This window comes from Staurois parvus, unplaced genomic scaffold (assembly GCF_062004578.1).
Source record: "Staurois parvus isolate SC_StPar_1 unplaced genomic scaffold, SC_StPar_1.0 ptg000959l, whole genome shotgun sequence".
In the NCBI taxonomy this organism is placed as follows: domain Eukaryota; kingdom Metazoa; phylum Chordata; class Amphibia; order Anura; family Ranidae; genus Staurois; species Staurois parvus.
The window spans coordinates 151545-166464 of record NW_028318755.1 but is presented as its reverse complement, the minus strand read 5'-3'; the positions used below and the strand labels follow the sequence as shown (position 1 = coordinate 166464).

General features: G+C 42.8%; 1 protein-coding gene across 1 annotated transcript in view; it reads left to right on the top strand.

Moving 5' to 3' along the window:
• Positions 1-14920, top strand: part of LOC149441688 (zinc finger FYVE domain-containing protein 26-like) — a gene marked incomplete at its 3' end in the record, with an annotated part of 275032 nt that overhangs the window by 129477 nt on the left and 130635 nt on the right. The gene's annotated exons all lie outside the window — the stretch shown is intronic.

The following is a 14920-nucleotide window of genomic DNA, read 5'->3' as shown; positions in this document are numbered from 1 at the left end:
TCCAGCGGCGGTTGCTTGGCATTTGCCGAGCGTTAAAAACGCCCCACAAACGCCTATAATGAAGTTTGAATGGTGTTAACGCTCCGCAAATGCCTCGCAACCGCGTCGCAACCGCACCGCAAATGCCAGCTGGGCGTTTGCGGAGCGGCACCATAGACTTGAATAGGAGGCTTCAACTCCTCCTGACTCGACCAGAGGCGTCCATTTTGCCGCGATGCTAACGCTCCCATGTGAACAGCACCATGTGCTGCAATGTGCAGAATTTTCACAGGCGTTTGGGAAACTGTAAAAACGCTTCCCAAACGCCTGACTGCCGCTTGCAAACAAGGCTAGTGTGACCGTAGCAGAGAAATAACACTTAGCTTAACTACTTTATTGTTTTTTGTTTTTTGTGTTTTTATAAAGCAGGAGTACTTTTATTGAAAGAGTTCAATACAGTACAATGGATTGCAGTCAAATGAAATCAAAGATCATTGGCATGGTGAGCATAAAACAAAAGGAATGGAAAAATTCCAGATAAACAATATCACTGCAGATATACAGTGTATCCATTTAGATATTCCTAACCAAACAATGATCCATTCTCACATGCAATTCCCAGGAAAAGCCAGGGCTCATTGAACCCAAAGGGATATATACACCAGGAGGGAGGAGGAGGGGAGGGTGATAAGGGAAGGAGGGGGAGCAGGGTAAAAGGTGCCTTACCATATCTCCTATGGGTGCAGAGCCCAAATACCAGAAGTGAACCCCACTACCGCGACGTCCAGGGGTGCCACACCTTGTCATATTTCCATGGACACCCTTGATTCATATAGGTAAGTTTATACATCGGAAGAGTGGCATCAGTCATGGCCTCCCAAGACAACACAGCAGGGGGTCCGCCAAGGTCCACTAAAACAATATTTCTTTCTTCGCATAGGATAATAGATAAGATATTCACAGTATCAGATGGTAAGAGTGTTGCTCATCCTCATGGATGCCAAGCAGCAAGGCCAGTTCAGGTGAAACAGACAGAGACATTTGCTAAAGATTAATCAGTTCAAAAAGTCAGAACATATGCCAATACGTTCCCAAGTGTAAGCAGCAGCGGGTACAAGCAGGGTTCCCCTCCGAATACATACTGTGGAGCGTCACAGGGGGTATAGTCATTTCTGTGGAAAAATGTTACCTGTATAAGTTTGTCCCTAGGGAAAATGACCAACTTGGGACCCTGTTCTGGACAATCCTCCCAGGCTTCCTTATCTAGGGAGGGGCTATAGTCCTTCCAGAATTCCCATAATAGGTCTCTTTTGGGGGAGTCCACACACAGTAGTGCCCCATAAAGGGAACATAAAGGTTTTTGTAAATCTCCCTGGGATAGCAGCTCCTCAATAGGGTTAGCCTGAAAGGTAAGTGGCTGTGAAAACTGCGCTTTGGTCACATGTTGCAACTGAAAGTAGCTAAACCATATCGCTTGCGGCAGGTGGAACAGACTAGAAAGCTGTGGAAAAGGCAGCAGGATTTCAGAGGACATAATATCAGTTAAAGTTTTAATGCCATACTGCGCCCATAGTTGGGATCCGGGATAGAGCAAAAATGAGAAAAAGAGGGGTTCCCCCAAAGAGGCTGGCCCAGAGACCATTGATTGGGCCTCACAAATCTACATCGAGCCATCGTCCAAACTAGTAGCCTGCTTAGGGCCAGGGACATCATATGCTTTGCACCCCCTGTACACTACATTACAAAGATCAGCCAAGGCTCCCAGAGAGGTTGACTCCAAGCAATTGCTACAATGGACCTAAAACCCCCAAACCACTAGTAGACCGTCACTTGCATTGCCACCCAATAGTAAACTTGGAAGGTTGGATAGGCCAGGCCTCCTAGATGAGGGGGAAGATGTAATGTAGATTTAGTACAAACCTTAAAAAGAAAAAAAATTATCCTATATACAGTATATGAGGAGGAGAGCTCACCACAAACTCCACCATCAAAAATATTCCTTACATAAAAAAAATGGCTTTGGCTCAACATCTCAGACCCAGACAATTAGAGTATCAAGAAAAACTTTTGTGATTTAAATATTGACAGAGTTCATTGACTGCAATAATAAAATATTAATTAAAATAACACATAAACATATTTACATAAACCCTGTATAAAAGAATGTTATGGGTCAGAGGTCATGACCATGGATCTAGTGGATCAAGTATCATTTATACATAATATGTTTCATTAATCATCATATTCTATCAATTGAACTGAGAGCTCTCAGAGAAGACGGACAGAAAGAAGTGAAGAGATATGTATGAGAAAAAGGTGGCCACTTAAAAAGTGCAGCTGCTGTATTCTTATATCTCCCCCCCCCAATGTTCAACTTGTATCAAAATATGCTGAATGGACAATACATCTCTGAACTGTAGTATAAACCAGAATGGACACTGGTATGGTAGACTTGGAAACAATCAACTAGTAATTTCACTGGATAGATTGCATTTAAGCCATCTTGGATGGATACAGTTGCAAGAAAAAGTATGTGAACCCCTTCGAATTACGTGGAGTTTTGTATGAATTGGGCATAAAATGTGCTCGGAACGTCATCTAAGTCACAACAATAGAAGAACACAGTCTGCTGAACATAATACTACACAAACATTAGATGTTGCCATGGTTTCATTGCACATAACATGTAAACATTCACAGTGCAGGGAGGAAAAAGTATGTGAGGCCCTAGCTTAATGACTTCTCCCAGAGCTAATTGGAGCCAGGAGTGAGCCAACCTTGACTCCAATCAGTGTGATGATATTGGATGTGTTGCTGACAGCTGTCCTGCCCTTAAAAAACACACACCTGTTTTGGGTTTACTGGTTTCAAGAAGCACTGTCTGATGTGAACCATGCCTCGCAGAAAAGAGCTCTCAGAAGACCTACGATCAAGAATTGTTGACTTGCATGAAGCTGGAAAGGGTTACAAAAGTATCTCCAAAAGCCTTGATGTTCATGTGTCCACGGTAAGACAGACTGTCTACAAATGGAGAAAGTTTAGCACTGTTGCTACTCTCCCTAGGCGTGGTCGTCCTGTAAAAATGACTGCAAGAGCACAGTGCAGAATGCTGCATGAGGTAAAGAAGAATCCCAGAGTGTCAGCTAAAGACCTACAGAAATCTCTGGCACATGCTAACATTTTTGTTGACACATCTACAAGAAGGAAAATATTAAACAAGAATGGAGTACATGGGAGGACACCACGGAGGAAGCCATTGCTGTCCAAAAAGAATATTGCAGCACGTTTGAAGTTTGCAAAAGAGCACCTGGATGTTCCACAGCACTACTGGCAAAATATACTGTGGACAGATGAAACCAAGATTGAGTTGTTTGGGAAGAACACACAACACTATGTGTGGAGAAAAAAAGGCACAGCACACCAACATCAAAACCTCATCCCCACTGTAAAACATGGCGGAGGGAGCATCATGGCTTGGGGCTGCTTTGCTGCCTCAGGGCCTAGACGGATTGTTATCATTGATGGGAAAATGAATTCCAGAGTTTATCAAGACATTTTGCAGGAAAACGTAGGACCATCTGTCCGCCAACTGAAGCTCCGCAGAGGATGGGTGATGCAACAGGACAATGACCCAAAGCATACAAGTAATTCAACAAAACAATGGCTGCAACAGCACAGAATACGCCTTCTGGAGTGGCCCAGTCAGAGTACTGACCTCAACCCGATTGAAATGCTGTGGCAAGACCTTAAGAGAGCGATTCACACCAGACATCCCAAGAATATTGCTACACTGAAACAGTTTTGTGAAGAAGAGTGGTCCAAAATTACTCCAGATCGTTGTACAGGTCTGATCTGCAACTACAGGAAATGTTTGGTTGAGGTTATTGCTGCCAAAGGAGGGTCAACCAGTTATTAAGTCCAAAGGTTCACATACTTTTTCCTAGTGAAAAAAAAGGGAAAAAAAGGGGGAGAGAACAATGTTCTTGGACAACTTGCCAGCCAGCTTGCTAACAACCAAATTAACCTGTCTAACAGTATGCGTTTATAACAGGGGTTTAGTTAGCACACATTTGCAAATACATACGTAAGCCACAGAGCCACGACACGGCACCCTGATCATCTGTGGTCCTAACTCTAAAATTTGTGAGTCCCCATAGTAGAGGCACATGCATTTAATGGATAGATCAAGGGCAGGTGGACCTGAGGGAGCCACCCCTCTTAAAGGCAAAGGAGTGCACTGGACCCCAGCATGTAGCACAATGGCAACCAGGGCCCTAGTGCCCCCACGTACCAAAAACTCAAACATGCATAAAAGTGGCCACCCGCCCAAGTCTATAACTGGCTTATGAAGCAAGGACACATAAACAGGCATCACATAGTGAAAAAAAGGGGGAGAGAACAATGTTCTTGGACAACTTGCCAGCCAGCTTGCTAACAACCAAATTAACCTGTCTAACAGTATGCGTTTATAACAGGGGTTTAGTTAGCACACATTTGCAAATACATACGTAAGCCACAGAGCCACGACACGGCAATCCATCAGGCTATTTAAGAACTCAAGATGGCTGCTACAGACAAAGTGTGCATGCGCGCTATCACGATGCATGCTGATCACGTCATGTGTGACATCGTCGTGTCATTACGCCGCTGCCATCTTGGAATACCCAAAAATATAAAAGAGGAATAGAACAAGGGTTATGATGAAGAAAGAAGAAATGTATTTGGACAAAGAGACACCATGTCATCTAAAAGAGACAATACATTGCTCAATGTACTATAATTTAATTATGATGGTGTCCATACAATCAAAAGGTATACAGACTTGCATATATAAAACACATGTAATAAGAGAATAAGGACACTAGATGGCAGATGAATCTACTCCTAAGGAGCATATGACAGTCCACCCTAGCCACAGAAAGTTGACGAAGCGCATTATGCCATGCCTAGTAATGATTGTGATCTAGAGATGCAACATAGGCTGTCTCCAAATGCTGTGTCTCATCCTCCAGTGCAGTCATTGAAAGAGCTGCGTCCCTATGGAGACCACAGATCTGGGAAATATACTCCTCCCTGACCCAGGCCTTGAAAGTGTTCCATAACAATAATGAAGATGTACATTCTGCATTTAACACCCTATGGTTGCAGAGGGATTCAGTAAGAGGTTCCAACAAACTTGCATCCTGGACAGGCGCCGCAACCAAACACAAGGAGGGGGGGGGAAAGTGACAGCTTAAGACTAATTGAAACATGATTGGAAACACCATGGGGAAGGATATAGGCCTTGTGGACTAAACGGAGGAGAGCAGGGGAAGCAAATTCTAGATCAATGTGCGATAGGGTTTTGTGTGAGGCCGAATGACAGGTGTATTCCCTGCTGGTCAGATGAAGATGATGCCAGACATCAGTAAAAGTAAATGTTGAGGCCCAGTGAGCTAGATCAAGAGGGGGACGAGTAGTGGTGTGCAGCCTGTCCATATTCGGGCAAGGGACCATGTTAAAATCTCCCATAAACCGAACAGCGTCTGTATCATATTTTAAAGGCAATTGCATAATGGCATATAAAATTCAGTAGAGGCGGGGAATAAAGACCTACCAGTACCACTGCAAGGCCATAAATACGAACTTGAGGCACAACATATATACCCTCGGGGTCAGTGTGCACATCTAAACCTGGCATGGTAGGAACTAATGAATCAGGATAGTAACCCCACGGGCATAATTGGAGTACGTAACATGATAGTGCAAGCCCACCCAGGGTTTCTTCAAACCTAAAATTTTAGAACCTATCAAAGGAGTTTCCTGCAGGATGCAGATATGAGGGTTTTAGTTTCAGAAACTGGAAGACCAGGAACTTTTTGACAGCCAAGTTTAGTCCTCTGGCATTCCAGGAGATCACAGTTGCCTTAGACATCCTGAAGCAAGTTGTATAAAAAAGTAGGATCTATCCATGGGGAAGAGGGAACCTGAGAAGGCACAGACCCAGAAGGCAGACAGGCCACCCATAGCTCGTTGTGTGTAAAAGCAAAGCGTGTAATAACATATAGAGCAATAGAACTCTCCATCCCTTCCATCATGAAAACAAACACTGGGCAACCCTCTCACCACCCTGCAGATCCATCCTAATCATGGACTGCTTAGGTTCCTGAACATGTAGCAAAACAGGTCCAATTAGGCAGGGGGTGAGCACAAAGGATTGCTCACCGCTTACTGGTAGTTGTAGTACACAGTTGCTGGGGCAGTGAATATATCCACAGTTTCAGTGCCTTGAAAAAGTATTCATACCCCTTTAAGTTTTCCACAATTTGTCATTATACAACCAAAAACGTAAATGTATTTTATTGGGATTTTATGTGAGAGACCAACACAAAGTGGCACATAATTATGAAGTTGAAGAGAAATAAAAAATAGTTTTCAACATTTATTACAAATATCTGAAAAGTGTGGCGTGCGTTTGTATTCAGCCCCCCTGAGTCAATACTTTGTAGAACTACCGTTCACTACAATTACAGCTGCAAGTCTTTTTGGGTATGTCTCATGAAATATTTGCCCATTGTTCTTTGAAAAATAGCTCAAACTCTGTCATATTGGATGGAGAGTGTCTGTGAGCAGCAATTTTCAAGTATTGCCACAGATTCTCAATTGGATTTAGGTCTGGACTTTGACTGGACCATTCTAACACATGAATATGCTTTGATCTAAACCATTCCATTGTAGCTCTGGCTGTATATTTAGGGTCGTTGTCCTGCTGGAAGGTGAACCTCCACCGTAGTCTCAAGTCTTTTGCAGACTCGAACAGCTTTTCTTCTAAGATTGCCCTGTATGTGGCTCCATCCATCTTCCCATCAACTCTGACCAGATTCCTTGTCCCTGCTAAAGAAAAGCAACCCCACAACATGAAGCTGCCACCACCATGTTTCACGGAGGGGATGGTATGTTCAGGGTGATGTGCAGTGTTAGTTTTCTGCACACATAGCATTTTGCTTTTAGGCTAGAAAGTAAAATTTTGGTCTCATCTGACTAGAGCTCCTTCTTCTACATGTTTGCTGTGTCCCCTACTTGGCTTCTTGCAAACTGCAGCTCCTCCAGAGTTACCATGGGCTTTTGGGTTGCTTCTGTAATTAATGCTCTCTTTGCCTGGCCTGTCAGTTTACCCTAGATTCACACCTAAGCATTTTCTGCAGAATTTTTCAGAAATGCAGTACAGTCCATTTAACATGATTTCCAATGGGACAGGTTCATATCTCTGTTTTCACCCGGTGCATTTTTTGAAAAGGCTCATGGACTTTTTTTTTTTTTAAACACAAAACATTGCGTTTTTTTGTTCTATAGACTTCAATGGGAGCGCTGCAGAAAAGCATGTATTGCGTTTTTGATGTGTTTTTGCCACTTTTTTTATGCGTTTTTCGTGTTTAAAATCTGCCCCAGCAACAAGAAAGAAAAAAAAAAAAAGCAAAACACGGCAAAAATGCAAGTGCAAAAATGCAATGCAGAAACGCATCATGCTCAACCTGCATAAGTGTGAACCTAGACTTAGGACGACCATGTCTTGGTAAGTTTGCTGTTGTGCTATACTGTTTCCATTTTTGGATGATGGAGTGAACAGTGCTCCGTGAGATGTTCAAACCTTGGGATAGTTTATAACCTAACCCTGCGTTAAACTTATTGTAAGGGAATTCCCGTGAGACTGCTGGCAAATAGAAATGCGCGATCGTGCACATGCACGTGCACATGTACGGCAAAGATTGGCGCCAGACGGACTATTTAACAGGTGCCTCTGCCTGTGCTGAGTGCTGACTGGTCTTCAGCTGTTCCCAGTTTCCTGCTCATTCGTGTGTGATTTCCTGTTGCTGACCCGGCTTGTTCCTGACCTGACTGATTACTCTCCTGCTTGATACTTGTTCCTGACTTCGGCTCTGCTCCTGACTTTGGCTTGCTTATGATTTGGTACCTCGCTGTCCGCCCATTGGTGACCCCAGCTATTCCTATGACATTACCAAATTAAAAAAGAAAAAAGCGCCATTTACAAAAAAACACCAAAGTGTCAGCAGCATATCCCACCCAAAATTAATTTTAGCAACAATAATCCTAATTAAAAAGGTATGCGCTAATAACAAACTTATACAAAGGTGTATATCATCATCCAAAAAAAAAAAAAATCATTTTTTTGGATGATGATATACACCTTTGTATACGTTTGTTATTAGTGCATACCTTTTTAATTAGGATTCCTATGACATTGCTCCTGTCTCCCATCCGAGCTTCCTGTCTGACTCTGGTGCACACCTGGCGACCTACCATACCAGCTCTGCATATCACTACTGTTCCTGAATCGGAGGTTCATCAGTCTTCCGAAGTCTCCAGCTGCAAGGGCTGCAAACAACATCTGCTGTCACTCTTGTCCCCCTGGTCCCTAGACACCCTCTGTTCCACTTCCAGTGGGATCAGAGCTAGTGACACAAGTGAGGCCAACCTCGTGATTTCAGTCTCCAATCAGGTACATGACACTTATCCACAACTTTATCCCTGACCTGTTTAGTGTGTTCATTGGCCTTCATGACACTACTTGTTCACTGATGTTCTCTAACAAACCTCTGAGGGCTTCACAGAACAGCTGTATATATACTGAGATTAAATTACACACAGGTGGACTCAATTTACTAATTAGGTGACTTCTGAAGACAATTGGTTCCACTAAATCAGGGATCTCCAAACTTTCTAAACAAAAATCCAGTTTACTGTCCTTCGAACTTGAGGGGGGCTGGATTTTAGCCAGTGGGAGAAGAAAATGTCCTGGAGTCAGTGAAAGTACACAGTGCCCCCTCATTGGTATCAATGGGAATAAACAATGCCCCATCATTGGTGTCACTGGGAGTCATAATGCCCCATCGATGGTATCAGTAGTGCTCCATCATTGGTGTCAGTGGGAGGAATAGTGCCCCATGGATGGTATCAGTTGAAGAAATCGTGCCCCATCATTGGTGTCGTGGGAAGAATAGTTTCTCAGTGACAGGAACTATGCCACATTGATGCTGACAGTGTTAGGAATAATGCCCCGAGGGTTGGATAAAAGCAAGCAAAGGGCCACGTCCGGCCCTCGGGCTGCATTTTTGGGATCGCTATACTAGATTTTAGTTAGGGGTATCAGAGTAAAGGGGGCTGAATACAAACGCATGCCACACTTTTCAGATATTTATTTGAAAAAATTTTGAAAACAATTTATCATTTTCCTTCCACTTCACAATTATGTACCATTTAGTGTTGGTCTATTACATAAAATCCCAATAAAACACATTTACATTTTTGGTTGTAACATGACAAAATTAATACTTTTTCAAAGGCACTGTAGAAGGTATAAAAGTTCCTGAGTGAGATGGAGAGCTCTTTAACGATAACAGGAAGCACAGCAGACAGTGGAGACAGGGCACTTGGACAGGGTCTTGGGAATGTCTCAGCACCTGACCATCAAACCCCCTTTTCATCCCAGCAGGGGATGGAAAAATTATATTTTGGGAAAAAACTTTTCCCTTGGAACATAGGGATCTAGGAGAAAAAGCACTTAAGCTTATGTGGGTGGAGGCATTCCCAAAACTGTGGTAAGTTAGGATAGGACGGGATCCGTATACTGTACACTATATTGCCAAAAGTATTGGGAGACCCCACCCCTCCAAATCACGGGATTCAGGTGTTCCTGAAGCACCTAGGCATGCAGACTGCTTCTACAAACAATTGTGACAGAATGGAAATCAGGAAACCGGAACTGTTTTACATAGTTACATAGTCTGGCTGTAAAAAAACAAAAGTCCATCCAGTTCAACCATTAAAAAAAAAAGTTATCCTACACCCACAGTTGATCCAGAGGAAGGCAAAAAACCCAGGATATCATGATCCAGTTTGCTCCTGCAATGGGAAAAAATTCCTTCCTGATCCCCGAGAGGCAATCGGATATTCCCTGGATCAACTTTACATATAAATGGCTAGCACCAACTCTTGAGGGAGTCTATTCCACATTCTCACATCTCTTACTGTGAAGAAACCTTTCCATATTTGTAGAGTACATTTCTTTTCCTCCAGATGTAAAGAGTGCCCCCTGTTCCTCTGTGATGACCTCAGGGTGAATAACTACACAGAGTTCACTATATGAACCACTAATGCATTTATACATGTTGATCATATCCCCCCTAAATCTCCACTTCTCAAGAGAGAATAAATTCAGTTTCTCTAATCTTTCCTCACAGCTGAGCTCCTCCATGCCTCGTATCAGTTAGGTTTCCCTTCTCTGTACTTTTTCCAGTTCCCTAATGTTTTTTGTGAATTGGTGCCCACAATTGAACTGCATATTCCAGATGAGGTTTTACTAATTATTTGTACAGGGGTAAAATTATCTCTCTCTATCTCTCTCTGGAGTCTATACCTATTTTAATTTTTAATCCAAAGAACAAAGGTATACCACTCAGGCAAACAATCCAGATCAATCCACAACAGGTGCAGGCTTTGGCTCGCCACCACACACAATGCAGTAGGAAGAAGGGTCAGCCGCACACCAGAGGATACTTGAATATAGAGTGTATTTATTGATCCATAGGACACACAAAACACCAGGACATGAATACAGGACCTGTTAACGCGTTTCACACAATCTCATGCTTAATCATGGTATGATTAAGCACGAGATCGTGTGAAACATGTTAACAGGTCCTGTATTCATGTCCTGGTGTTTTGTGTATCTTATGGATCAATAAATATACACTATATTCATCTATCCTCCGGTGTGCGGCTGACCCTTCTTCCTATTATACCTCTTTTAATACAAGAGAGGATTATTGTCAGGGTAAGGAAGATTTGCGTTGGGGCATATCTATGTGCCAATGCTGGGTACCAGTCAGGTGTTCCAGTGCGCATGCGCACGCGGTTGCGTGCATGTGCGCCGGCGTGCTCTGGCAGGCTATTTAAACCGCCGCTGCACTTTGGTGCCTCCTGGTCTACTACGTTCTGTGCTTGTATCCTGATTACTGTTATCTACCTTATTTGACCTGACTACAATTGAACTCCGCCTGCACCAACCCTGCTCATCCCTTGACTATCCACTTGCTTGCTCCTCTGTACCTGATCTGCCCAGTTGACTGACCCGGCTTGTATGACGCTTCTTCTTCTCCTGCCTGTGACTATCTCTGGCTGCCAGCTGCCACAGTTGCCCATACCTCTGCTATACCTTCCTGCTGCTGCACCTGCTCACATGCATCCGCAACCGACCTGCATCCTGGTCTTCTGGGTCATCACCTGCCAGCTGTCACCGCATACCCATCAGGAACTCGTGCCCCTCCTAGCTCGGTACCTTCTGTCTACCCTATCAGGGGTCCCGAGCGGGAGTCTCTCCACATCAGACTCCCCAACCAGGTGAGTTACAATTACTCTCATCAAAAAAGGCTGTCCTATCTGCGTGGTATACTACTTCAATTTCAATATGGTGATGTCCATATTACAATCATTAATGTGTATGCTCCAAACGCCACTCAATTGGTGTTCTTTAAGGATACTGTTTCTCCAGTTTTAGTTTCATCACACCCTTTCACGATCATTGGCAGAGACTTTAATGTATCCTTTTCAGCTGCACGCAATAGGAGATCTCTTCGGGGGCCAATTGCTATCAAAACATGTTTCAAAACCGTCTACTTCCATCAATGGATCAGAGGACATAAGCTGTTTGATATTTGGAGAATACAACATCCGATTGCTAAACAGTTTTCGTTTTTCTCTCTGGTGCACCACATTTACACCAGACTAGATTACTTTTTACTCTCATCCCCCCTACTTAAACAGACACTTAACTCCGATATTGTCCCCAGCTCCTGGTCGGATCACCCTTTTTTAGCTTTAGATCTGTTTCTAGACCAACCACATTCTCACACTTGCCATTGGCGCCTAAATGACACACTTTTATGTCACGTAAATTTCAACGCTTCCATTTCAAAAGCATGAAATTGCGTGAATTGTTTTAACTCAATACAGGATCTGTGTCAGCATCCTCAACTTTGTGGGAAGCTTAAAAAGCGTTTATTAGGGGTCGCTTTATAATGGAAAGCTCACGTCTTAAGAAATCCATGCTTCACCAGAAAGTTGACCTCATGAACCAATTATCTCAAGCGGAAAAAAAAAGAATAGATTCGCCCTCTTTGCTCAAACTTCAATTAGTGATACAACTTAAAGACCAACTTAAGACACTTGAGGCTAGTTCCATAGCAAAGAAACTGCTGTGGATGAAACAGAAGTTTTATAAATAGGGTAACCTCATAGGGTGTTGGTTAATAAACTGAAAGCATATTCGACAACTTCTGCTCCTGAATTTTTGTTTGAAAAACATGGAACCCCTACTTTCTGCCCCCAACAGATAGCTCAAGTCTTCGGAGACTTCTATCGTAAGCTTTATAACTGCTTATCACCAAATATACACCCCCCTTTAAATAAAGACTCCTTTGATGTTTTTTTTTCTCAGCTCTTCAGCTCCCTAAATTGAAAGGGAAGATAGACTAATCCTATATGCATCTATTACTATGGAGGAACTATGTGCAGTTGTTAAGGAACTACCGTCGCACAAACCCCCAGGACCAGATGGGTTTTCCTACATATATTATAAGAAATTCATTGCAGATATCGGTCCTGCCTTATTGGAATTTTACTTCCCTCTACTGAGCGGAGAAACACCCCATTCACAATTTTAACATTCTCATATCACAGTCATTCCCAAACCAGACAAAAAACAACCCCAGCTAACTACAGGCCCATAGCATTATTAAACACAGATTATAACATTTTTACGAAACTCTTAGCAAATCATTTAGATCCTTTGCTTCCCAGAATTATCCATAACGATCAATTGGGATTTGTCTTGGCGACGCAGCCAGGGGACAACACTAGACGTGTAATCAACTTGGTTGATGTACTTCATGGCTGATGAACGCCAGCACTGTTGCTAAGTTTAGATGCCCAGAAGGCATTTGACTAGTTGGTATGGCCTTATATGTTTGAATTACTATGACAAGTGGGAATAAAAGGGCCTTTTTTAATGCTATTACGGCGCTGTATTCATGGCCTACCGTGCAGGTCCAGCTCCAGCTCCCCTATGCCACATCCGATACTTTTCATATGCTCAACGGGACTAGACAAGGTTGCCCTCTGTCCGCACTCCTGTTTGTGTTATGTCTTGAACCACTAGCAGTGGCGATCAGAGCACTCCATGATATAGCAGGAGTGACTGTGAGGGGGAAGGAATACTAACTCTCACTTTTTGCGGATGACGTTTTATTGACTATAACTAAGCCTCACTTGTCATTACCTGCATTGTATAAACTTTTCCAAATCTTTAGTGATTTATCAGGTTATAAAATAAACACTTCGAAGACTGAAGATATGCCCCTTAATATCCCATCCCAAGATCTCCTTCTGCTCCAACAAAATTACTCGTACCACTGGTGCATGACATCTATTAAATATCTTGGTATCCATATAACCCCAACATATGCTCAGGTTCCACTGCACTGCTTGATATCATCTGCAAAGACTCAAAATGGTATTTTTAATCCCAGACCCTATATTGTTTATAAATATATTAAAAAGTAAGGGTTCCAACACTGAACCTTCGGATACACCACTAACAACCCTAGACCATTCAAAGTATGAATCATTAACCACTACTATCTGAATATGATCTTTTAGCCAGTTTTTTCTATCCATTTATATACAGATTTTTCCAAGCCAGTAGACTTTACCTTATACATTGGCCGCGTGTGGGGAACTGTGTCAAACGCTTTTGCAAAATCCAAGTATACTACGTCTGTCGCAGTTATGTCCACCGCCAACCCTCTGTCCAAGGTTTTTCTCACCTCCTCATAAAAAGAAATAAGATTTGTTTGCCAACTTCTGTCTTTCATGAATCCATGCTGTCTGTTGCTTAAAATATTTTTTTCTAGCAAGAACTCATCTATGTCGTCTTGTACTAAACTCTCCAGTATCTTCCCAACTATGGAAGTTAAACTAACAGGTCTATAATTACTTGGTAAAGATTTTGACCCCTTTTTAAATATAGGCACCTATGTTTTGAAAAGTTACACTGTAAAGTGAGTACACTTCAAACTTGGCCCAAAAATTCAACCACTCAGAGCTTGGTCTCAGGTGGATGACGGGTGTTAACCCTTTAAATATGTAAAAAAAGTATGCAGCGCTAATAAAGCTAATAAGAACAAATGGAAAATCAGATACATAGGTTGCACAATAGCATATGTGAAAAAACTCAGTCCATATTACATGGTGAGATAAAGTGATAGGTGCAATTGTCCAAGTAATCCATGGTCAGAGATAATCGTGACTCTTGTGATCTTGTAATTGTACAAATAATGCACTAACCAGATAGCGCATAAAGTGCGCATGGAGCAATTATGACCCGCTCCTGGTGCTCTGGACTTGTGATATCAGGAGGATGTCATCTACAGGTTAGCCACTAGATGTCATCAATCCAGGTATATTCCTAAGTCATCCACCAGTAAAAACATCAGCGGGGGAGGGGGTAATCACACATCACTCCAAACCAGCAGGAACCTTCAAAAGCGGGCTCCCATGCAATTGATGAGACCCAGAGAAGCTTCTAATAGTGTAGTATATCTTTAATAAGCAAAATTTCAGCATGTACAGATAACGGATAAACTTACATCCAGAATAAGATCTGGCCACCAGGGTGTCAGTCAGGGTAGCCTTGTGGTATGAGTACACAGGTCAGGGGCACCTCCCTAACGCGTTTCGTGTCAACACTTCCTCAGAGGGAGTGTGCCCATGGTAGATGACTGGTATATATATAAATTTGTAATTGGCGTGCATTTGTGCGTGCCTGCGTCACCGATTCCGGTTCGCGCATGCGCACTCATGACTATGTGGCCATTTTCCCAGTGAT